Source organism: Aegilops tauschii, chromosome 5 (genome assembly GCF_002575655.3).
Source record: "Aegilops tauschii subsp. strangulata cultivar AL8/78 chromosome 5, Aet v6.0, whole genome shotgun sequence".
NCBI lineage: Eukaryota > Viridiplantae > Streptophyta > Magnoliopsida > Poales > Poaceae > Aegilops > Aegilops tauschii.
In genome coordinates, this window is record NC_053039.3 from 411243115 (window position 1) to 411249114 (window position 6000).

A 6000-nucleotide genomic window follows, 5' to 3' on the forward strand; every position below is an offset into this window, starting at 1 on the left:
TCCAACCACGTATCTTGTTCTCAGAGATGGTCTCTGAAATACTTGAAAGCCCCGTTTTTTATAGTCCCATTTCAGACGGCATATCGAGATATTTTGCACTGAGACTTTCATTAGGGATTTGCATCACATCTTTTATTTGTACCCTGATCACATCTGGGCAACCTTTACTAAAAACTAGCGCTGATTTGTCCTTGTTAACTCTTTGTCCAGAAGCCTTAGCATGTGTTTCCAACAAAAGAGATACTTCCTCCACCCCCTCTACATTCGCTTTACTAAACAGTAGGTTGTCATCTGCAAACATTAAGTGATTCATCGGCGGAGCCGATGCAACCACCTTTATACCCCAAGATTAGATGACTGGACTCTAGATTTTAAAAGGCACGAAAGACCCTCCACTGCCAACAAAAGTAGATAAGGTGAAATCAGATCTCCCTGGCGGATACCACGTGTTGGTTTGAACTCCTGGAGCTTCTGCCCATTAAACAAAACCAAGAAGGATACTGGGTCAACCATGTCCATAATGATGTTGACCCATCTCAAAAACTGATAAAAACCAGGGTCCGAACATTCGCTGACTAAATTGGCTAGCCCATAAATGGAATCGCTAGCTGGCTCCTATGGAAAACACTGACAATTGAACGTAACACGCATGAAATAGGGATTACCAGGAAGACACAAAGCGGAGGGTGTGGGTCGCTCTTCTTTTCATTATTTTCACGTGTTGTACATATATTTTGCATGCAGAGATGAAACCGGAGTGAAAAATCGCTTTTCTCGAAGAAAAAAGGGAATTGAGAGGAAAATACGAAAACATAAACAGAAATTTTCATAAGTGAAACATAAACGGAATTTGTTACACAGAAACGGAAACAAAATTGGACTAGTGTTTTTGTGTTTGTTGTGCCGGAAATCGAAAACGGAACACAAAAACGTAACCGAGGCCATTGCCAATTCTCTGCTGCCTCCGGGCACCCTGACCTCTGGAGGGGGTCACTTCTTCGGTAAGAAAGCCCTTCCGACAATCATGAAACAAGTGGAGAAATATGTGTGGGTGGAATTTGATCGATTTCCCCAACTCCCTAATCTCTGCAACCCCTCTTTATAGTACGGTGAAATATGTTCCTACAAAAAAATTTAACCAAAAAACTTTCGAAGCCATCGAAAGAACATCGTCTTTTGCCCTTTTTAAAAAGATGGGGTTACTGAAGTCCGTAGACCAAATAGAGGAACTAATGTCCTGAGATAAACTGGACAACCGACATTAGTTCTCGCAAATCGTATTGTGATCAGCACCGAAATCGTAACTGAGTGACAACTGCACTTTCACCTGTCCCCATAGCTACAATGAAGCCAATTGATGTCTGACCCAATCTTGCCTCCGCCATTGGATTTGGTGATGGTTACGGTGGTGGTCCCAGAAGCGGCAGTGCTCTTCCTTGATTTGCTAATGATCCCTCTGATGTCAGCCGTCCACGAGAAAGTGTATATACCGACCACCTCAAAACTTTCGACCAAGCATTAAATTAAAACCATAATGAAAGGGTGAGCAACCAGCTATGCCAAATGGCACCTGCTGGTTGGCTGCGGTGAGAATGTTTTTTTTTAACATGAAAGTGAGGCTTTTTTTTTGGAGATAGATGTGAGGGCCACGTGTCATCTGCTAAGTGGAGGAGAGAGAGTTTCTTTTTTATGAGATGAAGGTGAGGGTTTTGTTTTTTTCTTTAAGTTGAAAAATTGAGAATACAATGTTCTCTTGATTGTCTTGCCTAAATCAATGTTCTCTTGATTGTCGCGGTACCAGCCGCCAGCAAAAGGGCCTCGTACCCAGCCGCCGCTAGGGCTTTTCTACCTTCCGCCGGCGCCGGTCTGCCTTGCCTGTTGTGGCCTTAGCGTCATGAAGGCGTGGTGGATCTCAGCCCTTGCCGGTTGGAGGGCTTCATCTATATGGATCTGGATGTAATTTTTATTATTTCTAGTATTCGTTTATATACTATCATAATTGATGATGAATAGATTAAATTCTTTTTTACTGGAATAGACTAGAAATTTTATGAAGAAAAAAGAAAAGAAACGAGCATACACCTTCAAGGCACCTCAGCCACTAGTAACCGTTCAAGGCACCTCTGCGTACACGTGCAGCAAACAGACACGACGTGGCTGCCGTAGGTTCGCTGATCACACGCACAAACCTGAAAAGAAAAAGCGCACGGTATGTGTGGTGTTGTGTCTGTTGTCCCGGTGCCCGCAAGGGAAGCACATACTGTGCGTCCAACACCACTCCGCTCGGTCGCCACGGTGAAGCCGAACCTCCCGTACGTGCACAAATTGTGATTGGTCGATGGTGGAGGAGGCAAGTGCACGCAGTTGATCCAAGAACAAGCTGAACAAGGATAGGGCTGCAAGTTCTTTTAGCCGATTCTCATAATTTTAAGAATTGACCCTTCACCCAGCTTCTTTTATAATCTTAATCCATATATTTTTTTACAATCCTAAGATACAAGATTTTGGGAGAAACTGGATGGAGGGCTAATTAAACATGTAACGACTAAACATGCTAACACGCTAATTAAACATGTAACGAGATAAGAGCCAACACCGTCTGTGCGCCGATCAATCACATGGCCAGGGCTCCAACGACCATCACAGCAAGCGTCGCGGCCCGCCACCTCGCGGAGAGGCCGGGCGCGGCGCTGGGCCGGGACCCGGCCTCGGGCTCACCACCTGGCCAGAGCGGGCCGAGCTTGGGCGTGGGCTCGTATGGCGGCGGCGGGCTGGAGTAGATGCAAATAATTAATAAAGTACCGAATATACATATGAATACACTAGTAAAAAAAGTTCTACAACTTGTATGTGGGGCCATGCCCCCGCCACCCCACCCCTAGATCCGCCTCTGCTTATTGGTGTATGGTACGAGATATTATACATACATATAGGAAGATTGCTAATACGTACTTCCAGCTGAGATTGCACCAAGTTGACCATAATCACTAAACAAAAAATAAAACCAAAGCTAATACAATACTAAAATCAAATCAGATTTTTTCTAAGAAATGATGAATTAAGGACATTGGTATTACACACAAGAAGAAAGAAAATGTATAAACACATAAAACAAAAAAATCTTAGAAAATTGCACACGATTGGCATAGAAATTACACTGTTTCATGATATGCAAAACATAAGTATATAGTAACGCAATTTTTAGACAACGGTATGAACCGCACACACATTGCATAAAAATCGACTGAGTGTTTATCCATATTATGAGGGCAATTATTTGATAGGCGCCTAATTTTCTTGGGCCTTTAGTCAAATAGTCTCCACCACCCGATCAAGATTCAAAGGCTCAACCGCATTCTTCTTTCTGTAGTCTTCCTCTTCGCCCTATACTAATACTAAAAAAAAGGAGTTTTCTAAGGAAGAGTGGATTAGTGACATTGGTATTAGCCTTTAAGAATAAGGAAAATTTTAAAACTAAAGCAAAAAAAGATAAAATTTACACAAAAGTTGCGATATTTTATAATATGCAAAAATAAACATATAATCGTGGATTTTTCACAAAAACTGGTTTCCTAAGAATGAATAAATTAGTGGTATTGGTAATACCCTTAAAGAAGAAAGAAAATAAAAGGGTAAAATAGTCAAAATAATGAAGTTTTCTAATGAAGAATGAGTTAGTGGTATTGGTAAAACCCTTGAAGAAGAAAGAAGATGAAATAAAACAACTAAAAAAAATCATAATAATAAAGGTTTCTAAGTAAGAATAAATTAATGGCACTGGTATTACCCTTTAAGAAGAAATAAAAAATGCAATAAAATTAGAACAAAATCAAAATAATACAATTATCTAAGGAAGAATGAATTACTCGCATTGGCATTACCCTTAATGAAGAAAGAAAACAAAATAATAACTAAATAAAAATAAAAATAATAAAGTTTTCTAAGAAAAAGTAAATTAGTGGCACTGGTATTACCCATTAAGAAGAAATAAATTAAAAAAATATTAAATCATATAATGACAAAACTTCCACATAATATGCATAAAAATTACGCTTTTCTATATTGTGCAAGAATAAGCATACCATAGTGGAATTTTCACAAAAAAGTATTTCACAAAGAAGAATTAATTAATGGCATTGGTATTACTCTTAAAGAGAAGTAAAAATAATAATAACTAAAACAAAATCAAAACAATGAAGTTTTATAAGAAAAAAATGAATTAGTGACATTGATATTACCATTTAAGAAGAAAGAAAATGATATAAAAACTAAAACAAAATAAAAATAATGAGATCTTCTAAGGAAGAATGAATTGGTGGTATTGGTGTTACCCTTTAAAAAGAAAGAAAACAAAAAAATATATAAAAGAAACAGTGACAAAATTTGCACACAATATACACAAAATTTACCTTTTCTAAAAATATGCAAAAATAAACATATAATAGTGAAATATTTGCAAACAAAACTCCTCAGTAGTGAACTAATGGGATTAACATTACTCTTAAAGAAGAAAGAGAACAAAATAATAACAAAATCGAAATCAAAATAATGAAGTTTTATAAGGAACAATTAATTATTGCCATTTGTATTAACTTAAAAAAATTGAAGTTTCTAAGAGTTAATTAATTAGTGGCATTGGTACTCGCCTAACATCGGACAAATTTACACACTAATTATAAATAATTTGTATGTATACATTCATGTTATACTCCGTGTTCAAATAAGAAAACACCACTGACGAAGATTAATCGTCTCTCAACATGTTCAAAATAATTTGCATCTTATATCGATGGTGGCATCTCCTTGAACACACACACACACACACACACAGAGACACACACACACACACACACACACACACACACACACACACACACACACACACACACACACCAAAGAAAAACTGAAAAAGGAAAAACAATACTGAAGACACAAAAAAAGACATATTAAACGTATTCGGATTCATACATTTACACGATAGAGAAAATTCATAAAAGTATATTTAAATTCAAATCAAAAGCTTGTTGGATTGATCTAAATTAGTCTGCACTAACACGTCTCATTAATGCTATCGGCGGCCGCATCACCCCTCCTGCACGCAGTAGTTGCAAGTTGCATGCGTGGATGCGGTAGTGTAGGTGTGTACAATTTAGAGAAAAGAAACCGAGTGACCCTATTTCATTTTTTGAGTCGACTGATGTACAGCTAAAGCGAAAAATAGAGCGAAGCCTTCTATAAGGTTCTCAAAACTGATAAAAAACCGAGGTCTGAACATGTGCTGACTAAGTGGGCCAGCCCATAATTGGAATGGCTAGCTGGCTCCTATGCGAAACACCGATAATTTAACGCAACACACGTGAAATAGGGATTACCAGGAAGGCACAACGCGGAGGGCACGGGTCGTTTTCTTTTCATTTTTTCACGTTTTTTTTGCGGGTGCATTTTTTCACGTGTTGTACATATATATTGTATGTAGAGATGAAACCAGAGTGAAAAAAATTGCTTTTCTGGAGGAAAAAAAGGGAATAGAGAGGAAATACGAAAAGATAAAAGGAAATTTACAAAACCAAAAGGAAAACGGAATTTGTTACACATAAATGAAAAAAATAGACTAGAGTTTTATGGCGCAAAAAACACGGAAACATAACCTTTTCGTTTCCATGAGTATGAAATTTTCACTTTTACTATGTACTAATGAATGCTTTGTAACCCAACCATCAAACAACGCACAATGACAGTGAGCGGAATGGCCTATGTGAGACCCAACTTCTTCTGCCATGCATGTACTCAACTAGACCTAGACAATTGTCCAACACTATTACAATATTACGCAAAGTCACTAACCTAATCATATTATTTTATAGCCATTTACAAATTGATTTAGTTTGTTGGTATGCTTGAGTTTTTCTCTATGGTTCAAGGAGTTTTCAAGTTTCGATCAACTCCCGTTGTAGTTATCATATTCACTCCATATTTGCATCATGTTTGTTTTCCGTTGAT